This window comes from Erpetoichthys calabaricus, chromosome 4, assembly GCF_900747795.2.
Source record: "Erpetoichthys calabaricus chromosome 4, fErpCal1.3, whole genome shotgun sequence".
NCBI lineage: Eukaryota > Metazoa > Chordata > Cladistia > Polypteriformes > Polypteridae > Erpetoichthys > Erpetoichthys calabaricus.
The window spans coordinates 294,530,941-294,554,515 of NC_041397.2; the positions used below are offsets into that span (position 1 = coordinate 294,530,941).

General features: G+C 44.2%; 1 protein-coding gene across 3 annotated transcripts in view; it reads right to left on the reverse strand.

Moving 5' to 3' along the window:
• LOC114651263 (neural cell adhesion molecule 2-like) overlaps window positions 1-23,575 on the reverse strand; it is a 1,104,951-nt gene that overhangs the window by 810,820 nt on the left and 270,556 nt on the right. The window lies entirely within an intron of this gene.

A 23,575-nucleotide genomic window follows, 5' to 3' on the forward strand; every position in this document is an offset into this window, starting at 1 on the left:
AAGGGTCTAAGCGATATAAAGTGCCTTTGCCTGGTGAGTCCTATCATATTGTGTAATTATATTCCCACCTATTACTTGAACTCGAGTCCCAGGAACAGGCAAGTACCCGCACTAACTGCTGCGCCACCCTGCAGCACACTTTAAAATTCAGGCTTATATCTTTCCAAGATGACACAACACTGAAAGTGTCGGCATGGAGAGCCGCCATCACTCCAGTCCCTCATGAGGTTCAATGGAGGTCATCACAGCTGCTTTGAACCAGTGGTCTGCTACAAATGAAGAATATGCGGCCTCATTAAAATCACACAAGAACACCACGAAGCGCTGAACCATCCCCAGAGATCTGCTAATGGGCGTCTGTTAGAGAAATGTCACATCTCGGCGTGATGTGAGCCATCATACCTGAACAAAAGGAAATGACTGTCACTGTCCTCTGTGTCACCTCCCACAGAAGGGCAAGGCGACTACCAGGCTGAGGCACTGGACTGTGAACTGTGAGTCTCATTGAGCCGCTCACATCATCTGTCAGTAGTCACACACTGAAATATGGGAACAGTAAAGGTGGTTTACTGTGGAAAGGCGCTATATAAAATATCAAAGCAAAGCTGCAAGAGTGTGTGACCCTGGAGAAGTGTGGGAAAAGTCAAGTGTCTTAGCATGGTGCTCACTGTGGAAAGGCACTATATTAAACAAAAAAAAAATCAAGCTGTTACTGTAGACATGGGGGACCCCCGGAATGAGTTACGTGACCTGCCAACACTCACATGCAGGAATATGGAAAAAGTAAAGTGTCAGTGAGTAGTGCTCACAATATAAAGGTGCTATATAAAAAAAAAAAAATCAAGCCTGCCAGTTCAGAGCCTGTCACTGTAACAAGGACATGTGGTCAAGGAAGGCAGGTGAGGCTGTCGTCATGAAAAGTTACAAAATATTAATAACATAAAATAAATGTATCCACTGGTCTGTCGAAATTTGTTTTCTGTATGATTCCAATGATTTTAATAATTTTTATAGTCAAAATCGCTGAATTTGCGCATTTCCTGATGAAATATAGAGGAGAAACGCGAGGTGCGGCAGCAACGGGCGGGGTTCACCTCAGACTGCGCTCTCCCTCACACACGGGGTTGATGCATACAATTGGCGCCTGCCTGTTGCTGCCCCTCTGTATATGTTTGCAGACACTTTTATTATACACCCTGACTTACCACAGTCTGGCTAATATCTTTAATGAATGTGTGGGACATATTTAGTCTTGTTGATCGGACATAAAACCGCAGTGAAAAGGAACAAAGTGAGTCAGACATTACCGTGCTGTCCTGAAGGGGGCGCATGTGAGCCCAACAGGCGCTCATTGCTGCTGTTGTTCTCCGCAGAGGCGCCAATATTAATATCAGAAAGTCACGTGCACTGCAGCGGGCCGTTTATTTTGATCTTTTGTTCCGAATGACCGCCAAAATGGAAGATTAAGATTTTTTAAACTAAAGGAAAATAAGGAAGACTTTTATAAGAAAGTGATGGACATTTTCGTGGAGAAGGATAAGCGCATGGACTTCATTTACAAATAAAGGTAAAACTATAAACGGTTTTCAATTTTATATAAAATGGGATCAGAGTAAGGAAAAAAACAATCCAATATTTAAAAACTTCTAAAGCAGCGGTTCTCAAACTGTGAAGTAAAAAAAAAAGGGGGCGCAAAGATGTGAAAAAAAAGAAAACAAGAATCGAAAATATGAAAAACATCTATTGAAACAAAAACAAATTAACTTAAACTACATTCTGATACTAGAAAAATAAATATAGAGTTAGATAAATGTCGACAAAAGTTAAGTAGGTATAATAAAATATCCATCCAGCCATCCATTTTCCAACCCGCTGAATCCGAACACAGGGTCACGGGGGTCTGCTGGAGCCAATCCCAGCCAACACAGGGCACAAGGCAGGAACCAATCCCGGGCAGGGTGCCAACCCACCGCAGGACACACACAAACACACCAAGCACACACTAGGGCCAATTTAGAATCGCCATCATACCTAACCTGCATGTCTTTGGACTGTGGGAGGAAACACACGCAGACACGGGGAGAACATGCAAACTCCATGCAGGGAGGACCTGGGAAGCGAACCCAGGTCTCCTAACTGCGAGGCAGCAGCGCTACCCACTGCGCCGCCCATAATAAAATATGCATCTATGATACATCATTAATTAAAAAAGAACAAATTGGTATTAGTGGGCTCCTTTCAAAAAAACGTTAGGGGGGCGCGATTAAAACTATTATGAAAACTCGGGTCGCAAATACTTAAAGGTTGAGAAATGCTGTACTAAAGTATGCTGATGAGATATGAAACATAACCAGTAGTCAATGTGCATGCTGCCAATTGAACAGAGAATAAGCTACTGTTTTGGGTTCATATATTTGTAAATCTGACTCTGAAGGAGTCTGTGCCTCACTAGCCATGAACCTCATGACACTGTAGCTATGTGCCACACTGCCAAAATTTGGAAACATTTCTGTAAAATGTTAAGGGGAAAGAGCTCAATATTGAAAAGGCGCTATATAAAATTTTGAAATGACCAATTTAAGAATGTGCGACCCTGAATGAGATGTTTCACCTCCCAATGCTCACATTGCATAACCACATATATTAACATGTGCACTATACCAGTACAATGCCATGGGATAGTCCTTACTATGAAAAGGCGCTATATAAATACTATGATTAAGGAAAAGCGCTATATCAAAATCTCAAAGTTGCTGGCTCAGACCCTACCACTGCATGAAAGTGGGACCCTGAGTTGTGTCATTTCACCTGCTATTGGTCACATGCAGAGATATGGAAAAAGTAAAGTGTCTTCGAATGGTACTCACTGTGGAAAGGCACTAAATAAAATATCAAGGCTGTCAGCTTAGACCCCACCACTGCATGAAAGTGTGGCCCCACTTAAGTCGCTGCAGCACTCACTACTCATACAGCTAAAATATGGAAGACGTAAAATGTCTCCAAGTGGTGCTCACTACGGAAAGGCACTATATACACAACACTAGGGGGGCAAGCACCCCTGGTGCCTTTGACACCCATCTCCCAGTTGCGGTCAGTCTGCCGCTCATGTTGTGAAGAGGGGGGTTGAACGCACCCCAAGGAGATGCGGTCGCTCCTCAGAAACCCCCTCTTAAACGGTGATATACCTGCATACAATGGGAAACAAATACCGGTTTATCTACCTCCTCTTTGCTCGATCAGCTGCTGGATGGCAGCGCTTCGAACATTTAAAAGTCTGTACAGCAGCTGTCCTACTCTTTGTCTTTTATTTCCAGCTCCGGGTGTGCTTAAATCACTTGGCACTCTTGGTTAAGTTTCTTATCGCGGGATGTGAGTTCTTGATATTTTTTAGTTTATAATTGAAAACAGATTAAGAATTTGAAAATCTAACAACATCACATTAAAGTTCAATACGTTCTAAAAAGAACAATACCAAACATATATACCTGTATATACTGTGTGTATATATATATATATATATATATATATATATATATATATATATATATATATATATATATATATATATATATATATATATATATATTCACGGCATTCGAAGTCTGTGTCACAATCTGATTGTATGGGTGGTTACCTACCAGGTAACGCTTGTGGTTGGCCAGCAATCTGCTATATATATATATATATATATATAGGTTTTAAAATAAGCCCGATTTAAAGCGTGACATAAAACGTCACATAAAATCGTTGCACTTTTAAGCTTATAGGATTTTATATAGAGAGAGTAGATAAAGTCGCTACTGCTCGCATGCAGGAACAGAGAAACATGGTTCTGTAAAATGCTATTGGGTAGGGCACTATATTAAGGTTGTCACCTCAGATGGTGCCACTAAATGCACGTGTGACCCTGAATAATTCACTTCACCTGTCAGAAAGATGGACCACCTGCACAAAGGTGCATTATGCGAATGCAGTATATTAAGAAAGTTATTGGTATATAAATATGTGACCCTGAATGAGTCGCTTCACCTGCCTTGTCTCACTGTGCTGAAATACAGAGACCCGTTACACTTGACCCGTTACATGATATGGGACGCTGCTCGTGGAAAGTCACGATACTAATCATCGAGGCTCCACATAATGTATTACTCCACATGAATTACTTACTTCAGTCACCCTCACTATAGCTTAGTGGACCGCACTACCCCTCTAAAATGCCAAAAGATGTGGAAGGGCACTATAATAAGTCACAAGGCTGCCAGTTCAATCTCTGCTGACGCGCCCAAGTACCTGCCGGTGTAGATCAGAAGAGACCAGCTGGCCAGTAATTGAACTCCTTTATAATAAACAGACGATAAAAGGCAGATGGCAGCAATTAACGAATTAAGGTGGGTTTAAAAAAAAACAAACAACTTGATGCCACCTTCTATTCTTTTCTATCTCTTCATTTTCCACTCTGTTTTCTTTTGCCATCCATCTGCAAAGCCTGCTGATTTGGAGCAGATTGCCGCGTCGCGTTTCACAGGTAGGTGTGATTTTCTGTTGCGCTAAATCTGTAAAGCCCTCCAAGTATGCCGATGATCTGCGCTGCCACCTGTCCGCGCCTCTAACGTCAGAGCCCGCCGACTGTCACGCCGCATCACTAAACGTACTGAAGGGGAGTCAGGAGGAGTTCTGCTCAAACGGCCACTGGGGCGATTCCTCGGGCCGCTTCTGATCTGGAGGGAAACGTTTGACCTGATCATTGGATGGACCTGTTGGATGAAAGGATTCTGACAAGGTCTTCAGTCCGGGGGGCGCGAGTAGGAGATGGACAGGCCGTGCGTGCGTAATTCAGAAAAGATGGCGTCGACGACGCCTGCGGAAAGTAAAAGGTGAAGCATAGGGGTTTGGGGGCTTAAAATGGAGGGCTACTGAAAGACATGACTTCAACACAGCTACAAGGGCACAGATATCGCCCAGTGCAATATAAGAGAGTATAGGCGTTAATTAACTTAAAGCTCGTCACCACGATTAGCGACTACAACCACCGCACCTTAAAACTCCCCTCTTCTCCACTCGAAAAATCTCGCAAGTATATGAGTAAGGGCACAAATACGGGTATGCGGAGCATGCATTGAATATGGGACCCCCAACCATTGATATGGCTGGGCAATAGCTAGATAGATAGATATGAAAGGCACTATATGATAGATAGATAGATAGATAGATAGATAGATAGATAGATAATGAGACAAGAGTCCTTTGACTCGAGGTGTTGTCCTAGACGAATACATTTGCATTCAAGACCACCGTTCAAAGTGATTGCATTTCACAGGTATCTAAAGAGATCACAGAACTGACAAACACCACCATATCCTACAGGAGGATTGCGCCCATAAGTCGAGCCGTAGCTGCGATTCTTGAGAGACGACCTACCACAAATTACGGCACGGATCGCAGTTCGAATCCCGCTCGCGGCACACTGCTGAATAGAAGAAAATAGTCAGTCAGTCAGCCAGTCAGTGTCCAACCCGCTATATCCTAACACAGGGGCACGGGGGTCTGCTGGAGCCAATCCCAGCCAGCACAGGGCGCAAGACAGAAACAAATCCCGGGCAGGGGGCCAGCCCACCACATGGCACACACCAACACACACTTTAGGATCGCCAATGCACCTACCCTGCATGTCTTTGGACTGTGGGAGGAAACCGACGCAGACACGGGGAGAACATTCAAACAACCAGGAAGAAAATATTTCTAAATATTCCCCCACCCCCCAAGGGGGCGCGAAGTAACAAAAAAGGGGGGCGCGAAAATGTGAAAAAAAGAAAACAAGAATCAAAAATATGAAACATACATCTATTGAAACCAAAACAAATTAACTTTAAACTGCATTCTGATACTAGAAAAATAAATATAAGAGTTAGATAAATGTTGATAAAAGTTAAGTAGGTATAATAAAATATGCATCTATGATATATCATTAATTAAAGAACAAATTGGTATTAGTGGGCTCCTTTCAAAAAAAACATGGGGGGGGGGGGGCGATGAAAACTCGGGTCACAAATACTTAAAGGTGAGAAACGCTGCTTTAATGAATGACTGATTTGTCAAAGGAACACATGAACAACAAGCATAGTGAAACATCACACTTAAACTGCCTGCCCATTCCACTGAAGCAGGACTGACACAAATAATAATGCACTCCACTTTCTAATAATAAATATGCTGTAGCACCTTTACCAAGCACTCAGATGGCTGCACAGATAATCAAGAAGGGTGCAATAAAAAGGAATGCACAATAAGAATCTATATATATAATTCACTAAGCAGCCGACCAGGGCATGCAAGACAACCATGGGGTACGCACGACATAGCCACGCCCGCCAACTCACAGAGCCCCGCCCACCAACTCTAAGACCATGGGACGAGAATGCCTGCCCGCCTGCCTGACTGTTACCAGCATTCTCCACAATGTACTGGAGTGGAAAACTATCGCAGCTGCTAAGCTTTCAGCCACGTGAGATTGAACAATAACAGGTCTGTGATGCCCTTGGATGTCTGGGGCTGCATGCGCGCTACACTGAATGGATCAACGTGTGTCCACCCGGCGCCGAGACGCGTGGGTAAGCCGTTGAACCCCATTCATATGCTTGCAATTGTTTCCCACGAACGAGGAATTCCCAGTAAGTGCGGGTCATAAGCTCGCACTGATTAACTCCCTGCCCTTTGTACACACCGCCCATTGCTACTACCAATTGGATGGTTTAGTGAGGTCCTCGGATCAGTCCTGCCGCGGTCGCTCGCGGCCTCTGGCGGAGCGCCGAGAAGACGATTGAACTTTACTATCTAGAGGAAGTAAAAGTCGTAATTCCGTAGGTGAACCTGCGGAAGGATCATTACCAGTTGTGCCGACCCGTCATTGGATGGTTAGGACCCGAAACCTCTCGGGCCTGCTTCCCCGCCCTCTCTCTAGAGAGGCGGGGGTAGGGGTTGGAAAGGGCGTCCTCCCTGGGCGTCCTTCCCCTCTCCCCCCATTCCGCCCTCCGTGCCCGACCACCGTCCAGCCCCGTCCCTCGCTCTGGGTGGTGGGGGCGCGGCGGCGGTCCTCCAGTTTCCAGTCACGGACAATTGTATGTTGCTCTCTCCAGAGTTCCATCTTTTCATTCACTTACAGTCGTATCCTCAAACCCACCCCACTTGGACAACTGTGTCTTTCAGGAAGTGTTCACCCATCAATAAATAATTATGCAGCGTATGCTACGCCACGGGTTGGCTAAAAAAGAAATAATAGTGCACAGCCTTGTGTTTGTATGTATTTACAAAATGTGGGCAGTAATATATTCTAGTTGATGTTGAAATTTGATTAATCTGAAGTAGGTAAAAATAAATATTTGGAAATATTGCAAATGGAAATATTTAAATACTTCGCATAAATCAACTAAATGTGTTTTACTAAACACTACAAGGCCATTGGCACACACACCACTAGGTTAATTATATATAATATACTGCCCCATAAAGATATTAAAGGACCACTTTTTAATGAGAGTATAGCATCAAGTCAGTGAAACTTCTGGGCTATCGACCGGGTCAGTTAAGTAGCAGAGGGGCTTGTTAATCAGTTTCAGCTGCTTTGGTGCACTAGAGGGGCAACAATGAGACGACCCCCAAAACAGGAATGAATGGTTTAACAGGTGGAGGGAGGCCACTGACATTTTTCCCTCCTCATCTGTTTTCTCAGTCGTTTTGCATTTGGCTATGGTCAGTGTCACTACTGCTAGCATGAAGTGATACCTGGACCCTACAGAGGTGGCACAGGTAGGAGGGCACATCAATACGTGCCTGTCATTGCCAGAAGGTTTGCTGTGTCTCCCAGAATGGTCTCAAGGTTCATGGAGGAGATTCCAGGAGACAGGCAGTTACTCTAGGAGAGCTGGACAGGGCCCCTCATAGAAGGTCCTTAACCCATTGGCAGGACTGCCTGGTATCTGCTTCTTTGGGCGAGGAGGAACAGGATGAGCACCACCAGAGCCTACAAAATGACCTCCAGCAGGCCGGCCAGTGGTGTGAATGTCTCTGACCAGACAATCAGAAACAGACTTCATGAGGGTGGCCAGAGGGCCCGACATCCCCTAGTGGGCCCTGTGCTCACTGCCCGTCACCGTGGAACTGGATTGGCATTTTTCCATAGGATACCAGAATTGCCAGGTCCACCACTGGTGCCCTGTGCATTTCACAGATGAGAGCAGGTTCACCCTGAGCACACGTGACAGACGTGGAAGGGTCTGGAGAAGCCTTGGAGAACGTTATGCTGCCTGTAACATCATTCAGCATGACCGGGTTGGTGGTGGGTCAGGGATGGTCTGGGCAGGCATAATCATGGAAGGACGCACAGACCTCTACAGGCTAGACAACGGCACCTTGACTGCCAATAGGTATCGGGATGAAATCCTTGGACCCATTTTCAGATTCTATGCTGGTGCAGTGGGTCATGGGTTTCTCCTGGTGCAGGACAATGTCCAGCCTCATGTGGCGAGAGTATGCAGGTAGTTCCTGGAGGATGAAGGAATCGATACCATTGACTGGCCTCCACACTCACCTGACCTAAATCCAATAGAACACCTCTGGGTGTGACATCATGTTTCAGGCCATCCAACGCCACCAGGTTGCACCTCAGACTGTCCAGGAGCTCAGTGATGCCCTATATTGCCAAAAAGTATTAGGACGCCTGCCTTTACACACACATGAACTTTAATGACATCCCCTTCTTAATACACAGGCTTTAACATGGAGGTGGCCCACCATTTGCAGCTATGACAGCTTCAACTCTTCTGGGAAGGCTTTCCACAAGGTGTAGCAGTGTGTTGATGGGAATTTGTGGCCAGGAGAGCATTTGTGAGGTTAGGCACTGATGTTGGACGAGAAGTCCTGGCTCGCTAGCCATCTCCACTCTAATTCATCCCAAAGGTGTTCGTTCTATCAGGTTGAGGTCAAGTTCCTCCACACCAATCTCGCTCATCCATGTCTTTATAGATCTTGCTTTGTGCACTGGTGCCTGCACACTCATGTTGCCATCCCCAAACTGTTCCCACAAAGTTGAGAGTATGAAATTGTTCAAAATTGCTTTGAATGCTGAAGCATTAAGAGTTGCTTTCACTGGAACAAAGAGGTCAAGCCCAGCCCCTGAAAAACAACTCCACACCATAATCCCCCACCCCCCCCCACCAAACTTTACGCTTGGCACAATGCAATTAGGTGAGTACCGTTATCCTGGCCAGACTCGTCCATCGGATTGCGTGATTCGTCCCCCCAGAGGACATGTCTACACTGCTCTAGAGTCCAGTGGTGGGCGGTGGGCTTTACACCACTGCATTGCACTTGGTGATGTCAGGCTTGGCTGCAGCTGCTCGGCCATGAAGCTCTCTCTCTCTCTTTCTCTACGCTGCACTGTTCTTGAGCTTTTGGGGGTCTGTAGCTATGAACTCTGCGGAAAGTTGGCGACATCTGCACACCTCAGGATGCGCGGTCCCCGCTCCGGTGTTTGTTAATTGAAAGCTAAATACCATCCATCCATCCATTTTCCAACCCGTTGAATCCGAACACAGGGTCACGGGGGTCTGCTGGAGCCAATCCCAGACAACACAGGGCACAAGGCAGGAACCAATCCCGGGCAGGGCGCCAACCCACCGCAGAAGTTAAATACCTTTTCTTTCAATTTAGCGCCTTTCTATTTCTGGCTATTTTTCAGTATAAAAATTAATAGTATAAATATATTTATTTTTGGTTAAGTGACGCACTCGAAGTGAACCCAAACCTTCGCGTTTCAGGGACGAGCTTTTCAGCCACCCCACCCCACCGCACTGCTCTGCCTACCCATAGTCGTTTTCCAAAGGGAAAACCTTTCGCACTTTGTCTCCTACAGTAAGTCATCTCAGCTTCTCTGACATCCTACTGCTTCTGTTTAGCCGAAGCTCCTAAATATTTCCGGCCCAACTGAGACGCTTGCCTCCGGGAATGACGGATTCCCACTGATCTGAAACGACGCCTGACGCTACGGGAAACCGACAGTGAGAAGTAACTGTGAGCTCGAGCCGGTGCCATGCTGGGCCTTCAGCTTGTATTTACCGCTGCCGAGTGCCAAGGCAGCAGAATTTGAGACTGGAACTTTCTTTTTCTTCTTCTTCTTTTTATCCGCCCGCAGCTACGAACCCAACGTCTCTCTGTGTAATTGTCTGCTCCTCTTGAAATGGCAGCGCACGGAAACGAACTTCTTCGAACTTCTGCGCTTTGCCTGCGGAGGCCACCGCACTTGTGCAGTCGCGCTGCAGTGGATGACTCGTCGCTACATTTCATCGGTTGGGGTACAAAGCGAAGCGTTTTCATTTAATAATAGTGGTGGACGACAGGCTTGGGTTTTAACGCTACTTGCAGTATTTTTAATGGTGCAACTTTTTAAATTATCATTAATGAGCAGGTCAGCGCGGTGGCGCAGCATCACGGAGGCAGCATCTTGGATTTTGTGTGGAGTCTAAAGGTTCTCCCCATCCCCAAACATATGCCGGTTAGTTCTAGCGACTCTAAAATGACCCCCGTGCGAGTGTGCGTGTCCGTGTCTGCCTAATCAAGGTTAGTTTCTAACTGTAATTAACGACGGAGAACGCGACTCATGCGACCAATGCGTAGAGGAAGCGGATTTTCGAATGTATACAGTACATATTCAGGATTTCTACCAGCAAGTTGTTTATATGGCAAGTCTCGGATATCCTTATGCTACACATGAGACGACACACCTAATCCACATACAGTACATAATACACAACTCCCATGATGCAGCTCGCATAACAAAAATATTTACATTATACATATCGTTTTTGGAAAAAGTATTGGCTTTAAAACAAAAAAAAAAAAAAAACATTCATAATTGTCATTAAAAATAATAAACATGTATAAATTCTTCACTGTTTCTGCTTGAGCCCCAAAAGGTGTTTTATTCAGTCGGCTGTTCAGCTCAAACTCTGTACTGCCAGCAAAAGGCGCCCGAGCTTCTCGGCTAAACATAACTCATTGCAAACCTCAGAGGCATTTAGCGGACTTGGTACACATGACTGACCGACACCTTAAGAACATTCCAGAAATTAACAAAATGATCCAAAATGACAATTGCTATGCTACACCCTACACAACGGATGAAGAAAAAGTGAACGTCAATAGCAATCCCTTGAAATGCGCATGCGCAGTTTTTGATTCACTAAGGTATTCTCGCAGGTGAAGCGAAGTTCCGAGTGTTTTTGAAACTTAAAACGAATAGTTCTCACTTTTTTAAGTAGTGAGTGAAAAAGGAAGCGGGTGTGTATGTCATTCTTGAGCTCCATAGTTGTTATTATAATTGTAATGGCTATCATTGTCACTCTGGGATTAATAAAGTATCTATCTATCTATCTAGAGATGGGTGGGTCCTGGGCAGGTGATGGACAGCAGGGTATTCACAGGTGTGCTGAGCACCCCTAGAACTTTCTCGTTATACCTTTGAAGTCCGAGAAGGCTCGAGAAGGTATAGGTGGCGATTCCGGTGGCATTATAAATACAGACTTGCAGGAAAAGGGACACGACATGAGACGCTGCACAATGATCGGTGACACTGCGAGAGTGGAATAACCGGACCAGTGACATTTTTACAGGGCGATGTCGAGTCTGATTCTGCTAGAAGGCGGCTGTGAATTATTTGTTGTGGAATAAACGTGCCCGTTATTGGGTTCAGCTTACATTCGGTGTGCGTCTCGGTATTTCCATCTTGGTGTTCGTTACGGTATTTATTATTTTATTTATTTCATAAAAAACTTAAACAAAAATGTCACTCGATGAGCTGGCCTGTTTCCATTTTTTATATAGCGCCCTAGGCCCTTAAAGTAGAAGTGTGTGTAATCAAAGTAAACTGGACTGATTTGAACCTTGTGACAAGTATGTGGATTTAGAGGACCACTTCACTGTCTGCGCACATCATTTGTGTTGAATTCATTGGAAATGGAGCTCTGCGTTTCAGGTCATTGCCATGCTGAATGGTGGACCGTTGTGCCACTCTGCATCTACTCTTCAGTGGGTTTTCTTTTCCTTCTAAGACTCCTCTGGATTTGGCCACATTCATCCTTCCCTCAGTTCTGACCAGCCTCACTGTCCCTACCACTGAGCAGCACCTACCTACTTTAGCATGATGTTGGCACTGCCCTGCTTCAAGGTGGTGGTGGTGGTGTGTGGGGGGGAGGGGGTTATTAGGCATGTGATGGGCAGTACCCAGTCTTTGCCAGACACAGTGCATGAAGTTTGATCCAAAGAGTTCATGTTTTGTCTCATCAGACTAGAAAATCTTTTTAATTTCCTCTTTTCTCTCTTCTTTACTCAAGAGTGGCCTCCATCTGGCCTCTCTCCCATAAATGTCTGATGGATGGAGTACTGTTTAGGTGGTCTTCCTTCCAACAGTTTCACCCATCTCTACCAAGGACGTTTGAAGCTCTATTAGAGTGACCACTGAGGTCTTGGAAACCTCAAAGCCCTTCTTGCCCAGTTACTCAGTTTGTCCATCCAGCCAGCTTCAGTAAGGGTCTTGGTGGTCCCAAACATCTTGTTTCACAATTATTGAAGCCTCTGTGCTCCTGGGAACACTCAAAGCTTTAGAAATATTGTCACATCCTTGTCATGATCAGTGCCTCACTACAATCTCATCATGGTGGTCTCTGCAGAGAGCTCCTTGGTCTTCATGGGTTCGGTTTTTGTCCTGTCATGCAGTGTGAAATGAAGGACCCCCTATAGACAGAGACATGTGTGCCTTTCTAAACAATGTCCAATCAATTCAGTTTTCTCACTGGTGGACACCAACCATGTTCTAAAAACATCTCAAGGAGAATTGATGCAAATAACAGGCACCTGGACCACCATTTGGTGCTCCACAGCAAAGGGTGTGAATACATACATGAATTAGAGCAGTGGTTCTCAAACTGTGGGGTGGGCCCCCCTAGGAGGCCACGAAGTAACAAAAAGGGGGGCGTGAAGATGTGAAAAAAAGAAAATAAGAATCGAAAATATGAAAAATACATCTATTGAAACCAAAACAAATTAAACTACATTTTGATACTAGAAAAATAATTATAGAGTTAGATAAATGTCGATAAAAGTTAAATAGGTATAATAAAATATGCATCTATGATATACTGTATCATTAATTAAAAAAGAACAAATTGGTATTAGTGGGCTCCTTTCAAAAAAAAAAAAAAAAAGTTAGTGGGGCGTGATTAAAACTTTAAAACTCGGGTCGCAAATACTTAAAAGGTTGAGAAACACTGAATTAGAGAGTCCAGTTTTTGATGCTGAACACATTTACTAATCGTTCAGGACATATTGTTGTCACTTTGTCATTATGGGTTACTGTGTGTAGACTGATGGGCAAAAATCACAAATTTAGCCATTTTCACTGTAAAAAAAGTCTGTAAAAATACACACATTTTCACAGTTAAAAAACTAATACAGCTGAAATAATCATTAAGTAGATAAATACAATTTACATTGGAGCAGTGTTTATCTGTCAATATCAATTCATTCTTTCAATGGGCAAGATTATTTTATGAATAATTGCTGCATTGGCTTAAACTCATAATGGGAAGAGAATTCTAAATTTGCATACAGTTAGCATATTTGCATAAGGAAACGCCCCCTTTGCAACAAAGCGGCAAACGCTTCCTTATATCCCCCCAAAAATGTAATGGCGGTGTTAGCAAAATCATTTTTTATTGTGTTTGGGATATTTTTGAGATTATGGAAGTGGATTTATGCTGAGTTATTTTTCCATATACTGGCAAAACTGCAGCAGACCTTATATCACATGGACAACATGAATTTTAACTCTGTAACTACAGAATCATGTGCAGTGACCAAGATAAAAGCTGCTGGTTTACATCTGTGTATATATAATTCACTAAGACCTTGGCAAGCAAGACGCACGCAAGACAGAGCCACGCCTGCCAACCAACAATTCACTAAGCAGCCGACCATGGCAAGCAAGACGCACGCAAGTCCATGGCAAGCAACATGCACGTCACAGACGATCCCGCACATCAACTTTCATTCCTCGAAGACTTTCTTAGCAGTCTTACTCCCACTGGCATGCCTCCGCATAAACTCAAACTTAAAATTGGTTCAGTCGTCATGCTTCTCAGAAACCTCATGCCAGCAAGAAGTCTCTGTGATGGCACTGGACTGACTGTTACCAGCATTCACTGCAATGTACTGGAGTGTAAAACAATCACAGCTGCTACCTCACAAACTGTCCATACATGGCAAGCAAGACGCACGCAAGACAGAGCCCCGCCCACCAATTCACTAAGTAGCCAACCATGGCACACGAGACAGAGACCAGACCATGGCAAGCAAGACGCACGCAAGTCCATAGCAAGCAAGATGCGCGCAAGACAGAGCCATGCCCGCCAACTCACAGAACCCCACCCACCAACTCTAAGACCATGGGATACGCACGGCAGAGCCCCGCCCGCCAACTCTAACCCTCCTCCTGACTCCACCCTCGCTCTCGAGGCACGCAGCACCTCACCAAACACCGCCTCAGTCACTTTCGTCTCTGCTACAGTCCACATGCACCTCTGAGCCACGTTGATTTTTCATTGTTCTTTTCAGTTCCGGCTGCTTTTCTATATATAATCCACCAAGTTGCCCAACCATGGGATACGCACGCACGCAAGACAGAGCCCTGCCCGCCAACTCTAACCCTTCTCCCGCGTCATGGGGTATGCACGACTGAGCCCCACCCGCCAACTCTAACACTTACTGTCACCGGTTGCATTAACAAGCAACCTTTGTGGCGTCACATGCATGTACTTACACTGACGACAAATATGACAGCTCTTCCTCACGAACAAGATTTCACAAGACAGGAAAAACGGAACACCTGCAACATTACCTTCACATTGTTTTCCTTTTATTTCTGATCCCGTTCAACAACTATGTGCCGACATCGACTTCTCAACTGTGACTCCGGAACAACTCCGTACGCGAGCTATATTAAGCGTCACCTACAAAGACTCGCTACACCTTAATGAACAAGTACTGAAACTCATCCCTACCGACGAAGTAACTTTCACCAGCATTGCCTCCATCGTCACAGATGATCCCGCAGATCAACTTTCATTCCCCGAAGAATTTCTTAGCATTCTTACTCCCACTGGCATGCCTCCACATAAACTCAAAATTAAAATTGGTTCAGTCATCATGCTTCTCAGAAACCTCATGCCAGCAAGAAGTCTCTGTGATGGCACTGGACTGACTGTTACCAGCATTCACAGCAATGTACTGGAGCTCCTACCTCACAAACTGTCCATATTCCCCGGATTTCCCTGACCCCATCAGATTCAAATTTGCCTTTTACTTTTACACGCAGACAATTTCCTGTTAGATTAGCCGTTGCAATGACAATTAATAAGGCGCAGGGCCAAACTTTCAAAAAGATATGCCTGTACCTGCCAAAAACAATTTTCAGTCACGGACAATTGTATGTTGCTCTCTCCAGAGTTCACTCATCCTTTCATTCACTTACAGTCGTATCCTCAAACCCACCCCATTTGGACAACTGTGTCATTCAGGAAGTGTTCACCCATCAATACATAATTAATTATGTGGTGGGTTGGCTAGTTTTTTATATTTTACTAGTCATTTAGCCCGTTACAATAACGGGCGCTAGTACAGTAGTGCATAAACATTCGTATGAACAGTCTGTATTAAATGGCAAGGGACTTTGACATCATTCTTTTTGTTGGTCGTATTTTTCTTTCTTTCAGCCTTTCTTTTGTTGATGTTTATTTGCTGAGCTGACCATTCTTCGTGGGCTGCCGCCGTGTATTGTGTGTCTCTAATTTTCTGTGACAGTAATATTGTCTTGTACGTCCACTGGCTTGTACGTCCATAATATACCTTTAATTTTCTCTGGCGGTAATACAGGCGTGCGCGTCGGTAATATGCCTTTAATATTCTCTGACAGTAATACTGGCTTGTATGTGGCTGTAATATGCGTCACTGTATTGCATACCCTTAATTTCCTCTCACAGTAATAATGGTTTGCATTTCCGTAAAACGCCTGTAACTTTCTCTGACAGTAATATCGCACATCGCACTGTGCCCCGCGCATGCGCACTTCACCAGAAGACACACACACGGACATCTGGACGCACACAGGGATTTTATTAAAGAGGATTACATTTAGAGATTGTTAGTCTCATACAGGTAAAAGAACTGTAGCTATATTGTTGTAAGATTTAAACTGAACCGTTTCATTTTGCTTCTAATTTACTTTTAACCATAATAGAATTTATTCCATTAGTCTTAGCCCCGTATAAAAGTTGTCTCACTTATGTCCCTGACCGTTTTTTTGTCAGTTAGCTGATAGTCATTTATTTAATCGTTAAATTTGGAACATTTCTTTTTTTTTACAAATTAAAAAAAAAAATGTCATAAACACAATAAAGTCTTCTCAAACCCTGCAGTTAATTCAGCGGAGGGGTGGCGGGTGGGGGCAGCACTGAGCTCGAGATCGGGTGCAGGTCGGGATGCCACGCACACCCCCTCAAAGCGGAGGCCGATTTATAGACCCCTGTGGTGGTGGTAAGGACTAGTACAGTCACACGTGGAGTCAGGATTTACAGCGAAGCCCCCCTTAATAATTAGAGACACTCGCATTTTTCCCCGGCAGCAGTCCGGTGAACCGAACATGCAAATATTCCTCGCCCCATGCAGCGTAATGAGAAGCACAGGTGGCTCTTTTTGTCAGGTACTACTTTAAGCAGCGGCGACATAATTAGCCTCAGACCTCGAGCATATTGCTCTCAGTCTAATAAATGACCTATGCAGCCGAAAATCTGTCACTTCGTCGTCAGCCCCCCTGGCCTTTCTCTTGGCCCCTGTAAGCGGCTGCCATCCACTTGATCGGAGAATGAAGGTACCGCGCATCAGCTCACCACATTAAGGCGAAGGCCATTAACTCGCCGAGCTAATTGATTTAGTGAGCGAGCTATAAAAATAATAACATTTTATAATGATAGTTTTACAAGACGCGCTGAATCCGGCACGGCTCCGAAACAAATCATCGCGGTGATGTCGGTCACGGCGGTGTCGTAAATAAATACGCAGCATTGGACTCGGCGCGGCATCTTCCGAGTTTCCTCATTGATGGGGGGGTTGGAGACGCCAGAGATTTTTTTTTTTCCTGGGGGAGTTAATGGCCCGTATCGATTTGGAATTACGTGATGTTTATTTTTTAATTATATAAATTGCTGTAGAATTTCCTGAAAGGGGTTGAGATCCTATGGACTCGGATTGGTTCCTGCTTTATTCCTGATGCTGCGGGACTGGACTCTGTCAGCAGTCGTCCACGTTAGGGCGATGTCAATAAAGTTTATTGATTTATTTTAATGAAGGAAGGAGGAGCAATGACGTAAGGGAAATGGATGGTGTAGCTCCGAGCTGCGTGTTCACCGTCATTGGCAAATAGTCCACAAACTGGGGTGACCAGCCCTGAGTCATTCCTACATATTGAGGTCGCCTCTGCTGCGCTACCGACGTCACTCAACAGCCAAGAAGAACCTTCACACGATTCTGGGAAGGACTCCATTCATCCGCTCTTACAGCATTGCATCCAAAATATACAGTTTTTACAATAATAATGTCATTACTTTAAAACATGCAGCATATTTCCTAAATGGCCTGGCGTGTGGGCAGCACAGTGGTTCAACAGTAGCTCTGCTGCCTTGCAGTTAGATGATCAGGGTTCACATCCTGGGTTTTCTCTGTATGGAGTTTGGGTGTACTCCTCCTGTCTGTGTGAGATTCCTCCCCCAGTCTAAAGACATGCAGGTTAGGTGAAGTATAGGCATGTGTGCTGGAACACCACCTGGACGAGGTACCACCTTCTACCCAATGTTTGCTGTGATTTTATCCAGCTGTCTCATGACCCTGCCCTGGATAAGCAGGTTAGGAAAACGGATGGATGGTTAGGTTGGTGTCCCATCCACAGTTAATTCCTTACTTATTCCTCATACTGCCAGACCGCTTTGCATTTAATTGTTTCTTAATCAGGTGTTGCTGCCACATAGATCATCTTGGGTTTGAAACTGCATGCAGTCTGCATCTTCTCCCCATCCAGCTTTCCTCTCGCATTCTCCAAAGTAAAACATCTCAAGTTCATTGGTGACTCTAATGGTGTGTGTGTGTGTGTGTGTGTGCGTGTGTGTGTGTGCACAGGTGAGAGTATACCCCATAGGAAAGACTGGCACTCCTTTTAGTGTGGGGTCCTGGCTGGTGCCCAATGCTGCCAGGATAAACTTCAGCCCCAGAAACCCTGAATGTTATCAAAAGTGTTTGAGAATGCACATATCTGTGGATTTACTGAAATGCTTTACAATTTCCTGCAATGGACTGGTGTCTCGTCTAAGGTGCGCTCCTTCTTTACACCCAATGCTGCCACGATGGACTCCAGGCAGTCAAAATACAGTTACTTACACATTTATTTATAATAAACAAGTAATAATATTGATAACATTAAATATGTATTATACATATTTATAATAGATAGATATGAAAGGCATTTTATAATGGACAGATGTGAAAGACACTATTATAACAGACAGTGCTTTTAATGTCTGTCTGTCTATTTGATAGATAGATATGAAAGGCACTATATAACAGATAAATCTGTAAGGCACTATATGATATATAGATAGTGTGGCAGGCAGCCAGGTCCCATGCCCGGCCGGGACGCCCCTTCTACTTATGTTCTGGGGGAGCAGCCATGGGCTCCTCAGTACCTCACCCGGGATGCTTGGTGGCAGCCTCCCTGGTTGACGATGGTGCCTCAGTTCACCGCAGGGTTCCATGGGAGATGGAGTTCTCCATAGCCCTGTTGGGATCTGGGGTGGCTGCTAGAGAATGCTGCATGGATCCCGGAGCCAAACCTGGACATCTCTACAGCCCCGCCCGGAAGTGCAGTTAGGAACAGGTGATCAAGTACCTGGTGCACTTCTGGGTGGGCTATAAAAAGGGCCAGCATCCACCACTCAGGGGCCAGAGTCGGGAGGAAGAGGACGAGGTTGCCTGGGAGGAGTGGTGGTGCCAAGGTGGAGAGTTGTGTTGTTTAAGTTAAGTGCTTCTGGGATCGTGTTGTGGCTGGGGGGTTCACGGGGGAAGATGTGCCCTCCAGCTGAAAAAAATAAAGTCTGTGTTAGGATTTTACACAATGTCTCTGTGTCTGTCTGTGCCAGGTCGGGTGCTATACAGCGCCTTTATCACAATAAATAGATAGATAGATAGATAGATAGATAGATAGATAGATAGATAGATAGATAGATAGATAGTGCCCTTCATGTCTGTCTAATTGATAGATGTGAAACCCACTATTAGATAGATAGACAGACATTAAAAGCAGTATATAATAGACTAACTGTCCCCCGTGGCTTCACCCATATAGTTGTGAAACAGGACAAACTTTAAAAAATTAATAAACAGAAAGGTATCACTAGCTAAGGCAAGTTACACTCCAAAACACAGAGGTAGACCGACTCCTCACTCCTGACATCACACTTCAGCACGAATATATCACTCCTGCAAGTGAACTATGATAGTGCAATGAGAGAAGTTGCAAAATCAACCGGTATGTTCAAGCAAATTCTAGAAAAAAAAACCTGATCTAAATCCATTAAGTAGTTCTCTTGTGAAAAGAGGACAGACATATAGACAGAAAGACATAGATAGATAGAGAGATATAAAATCCATATATATGAGAGAGAGAGATGAAAGGCACTATATAAGAGATGTGAAAGCCACTATTATAATAGATAAATAGACAGACAGGCCTGAAAGGCTCTAAATAATAGATACATGGCACCTTTCATGTCAATCTAATAGACAGACAGACAGACAGACAGTATATAATTAATAGATTGATAGGCAGAGGGATATGAGAGGCACTATAGAATAGATAGATAGATAGATAGATAGATAGATAGATAGATAGATAGATAGATAGATAGATAGATGTGAAAGGCACTATAGCCCAATAACCCAATCAAATGTTTCATACATTGAGCATGTTTGACTCAACTAGCTCCTAAGTGTCCTGAAATGGTCGTCCAGTCCTTTTATCTTCCTTCTTTTCTGCACTGGTTGGTGCCAATGCCTCCCAGTCCCATACTAACCAGAATATCTTTTTGTCAATTAGCTCCTAAATCAAACTGAGAATTCCAATGGGTTTGCACCCCAACCCTGGACTGTTTCCTGCCTCGAGCCCGACGCTGCCAGGATGAACACCACCCCAAACAGAATCCAGCAGGGGAGGACATTGGGGTGGACTGATCTTAAGATGTCTTCATAATTTTGTAGTGAGCTGAAGAGGAGAGATGACAGAATTGAAGAACCAGCAGAGATGAGGAGAACGTTTGGGGAGAGAAAAAAAAAAGGGTGAAGGCGGCAGGCTCTGTCAGCCAAAATCGAGTCAAAGATGAGTTGAGTTCCACTGTGTCTCTGCAGGCCAGGCGCTCGTCATCCCGAATGTGGTCTTTGGCGTCTTCTATTTCAGGAAAAGAGGACAGACGCCAAGGGAAACAAAAATAAAAGCTGAGGCCCAACTCTTTTAACATCATCTTCTACCAAATACATAGAGTCATGGATTGGGGGGAGATGGGTGGCAAACAGGTTGTCGCATTACATAAGAAACCCTGAGGCACGTGGCAGAAACTAAGAACTGGCAACTGAGTAAAAGGAGGAAATTCACAGAGTGAATGTTAACCAACTAAAGAGCAGATGTGCAGGAGGGGCAATGTGCCCTCTTTATCTGATGTCATTTCTTGGGTACAAAAGTCGTGTGCCTTGATGGTTTAGAGATAAGGAACAGAACTGAACGCGGACGACTCTTTTATAGTCCTACTTCTTCTTTAGTAGACTTTGAGATGAGCGCACCAGTGCCGATGTGTGTGCTGCTTCTGGGGGTCCTGCCAGGCGCTGGTATCCTGTCGGGCACGCACTGCTGACCTTCACAACCTTCATTTTTTGTTAGCAATGCTGAGAAGTTAGCCGGATGCTGACAAGTCAGTTTAATAGCAAATGTATCAGTGATGCAGCATCTCACGTGTCAATTCACTAATCTGTCAGGGGTCGGGACCGAGGCCAGGACGGGTAAGAGAAGAGAACATCTACTTTAAAAATTATACACGGTAGATGAGTTGAGTGAACTGTCGTATTTATTTACAAAGCAGAACTCTATTAATAAATATAATATAGGGTGGGCGCATGTGCGGATAGCGCATTGCCACACCCACCACACTCAGAATATTATATAAATGAATTCATTTTGTTAATACTCGAACGACCAGCATAATTGGGAAACACACCTCCGAGGTACTGGAATTTCTACGTTTCCATTTGTTCCGTAACAAACGGTGCCCTGGCAGTGACGTGCGGTGAGGCTCATCTGGCAACTTCTTCGGAGTCAGATTTCCAAATATAGGAACCCAAAAGAGTCGCTTATTCACTATTCAGTTGGCAGCCAGCATGCACGTTGACTACTGGTTATGTTTCATATCTCATCGTTACACACAGACAGGTAAGGCGCATATTTGGCTAAGAAAGAACGTTACATTTATAGTGGCGAGAGAGAGCGCATTTGCTCCGCACCCTCCATGTGTTCTGCATGTGTTCTAAATTCCACAATTCGTACTCATTCAATACAAATAAAAGTATAGACTGGTGAATAAAAGTAAAAACGGATTTCAATTTTGAACTTAATTGAAATATTTAGTTGTTTTTAAACGCTTTTAATTCTGATGCTTTAATCAATGTTAATACAACAAAAGGATAACAAGAAAAACAAAAGGATGGTTTATTTAAGATCAAAATTTAGTTTTTAAATATCGGATTGTTGTTTTCTTAGTCTGATCCCATTTTTTATAAAATTGAAAACCGTTTATGGTTTTACCTTTATTTGAAAATGAAGTCCATGCGCCTATCCTTCTCCACGAAAATTTCCAGTCCTCCTTTAGTTTTAAATATCTTAATCTTTCATTTTGGTAGACAGTCGGAACAAAAAATAAAAATAAACGGCCCGCTACAGTGCACTTGACTTTCTGATATCGCTAACTTAGTGGCGTCACTGCGTAAAAGCAACGAGCACCTGTTGGGCTCACATGAGCCCCCATCAGGGCAGCACGGTACCGTCTGCCTCACCTTGTGCCTTTTCACTGCGGTTTTATGTCGGATTAGCAAGACTAAATATGTCATACACATTCATTAAAGATATTAGCCGGACTGTGGAAAGTTATGGTGTATAATGCACGCGTCTGCAAACCTTATATTGGCGACATACAGAGGGACAGCAATAGGCACGCGCCAATTGCATGCATCAACCCAGTGTGTGAGGGAGAGCGCAGTCGGAGGTGAGCCCCGCCCGTCGCAGCTGCACCTCGCGTTTCTCCTCTGTATTTGAAGAAAAGCTGCGCCAAAGCAGCGAATTTTGACTATAAAAATGATGAAGATTATTGGAATCATACAGAAAACAAAAATTTATAGCACAGACCAGTGGACACATTTTATCATTATTATTATTTTTTTTTACTTTTCATGATGACAGGTGACCGCGCGTCCCTGTGCCCTGTGTTATACGCCGTTATTTGGCTTACAGAACACACCTCTAACTCAATAAAAGAAAGGTCCTGCCACTCACCTTCTGTCTTTCTCTATACTTCACACACTCCTGCTTATTGTCTCCTGACTCCCTACTCCAAACTTCCCTCCGCCACACAAACTCCTCCTGTCACTCATCTCCTGAGAGGCGTGTCATCTCCGCCCCTCACAGAACAGAAGCCACTCCCCCAGTCTTATCACTTACAGCGTTCATTCCGCACGTTCTGCTCCCGTACAGCACGTCACAAGCTGCCTGTACGTCACACCATATTAATAAAACATAACAGAATTTATAATGAAAACTGTAATACAGAAGAACATTAATATTAAGACAGAATAACATTACTCTCAGTGGTTTCTATTTTCGACATGGTTTTCAATTTTGTCGGCATAGTGCTTTATATCGGTCACTGTTGTACTTCCTACTCCGTAAATTGAAGCAATACTTGAATCTCTATCGCCGTTTTGTAATGTTTAATAATTGCATTTTTTGTGACAATTCTAACATCACACGCATACGCTTATCAGCCATAACAAGGTATTGCAGATTCTTCTTCTTCTTTCGGCTGCTCCCTTTAGGGGTTGCCACAGCGGATCATCTTCTTCCATAACAAGATATAGCAGATTAATTATAATAAAGGAGTAACGCTACGAAACGCTATTAAAAAAACTACGGAATCCGATACATACAATATTGTAATTTTTTTTTAAATTGTCTCCTCGAGATAACAGACTAATTTTATCGCGATCTCTAGAAAACGATACTTAACCTTTGCGCCTGGCATGGCTCGCTTAGATTGCGACGTCTATACAGCTGAAGCCTTGCTAACCGTCTTCTTAAACAACGCACACTAACGTTGTTAGCCATAAAGAT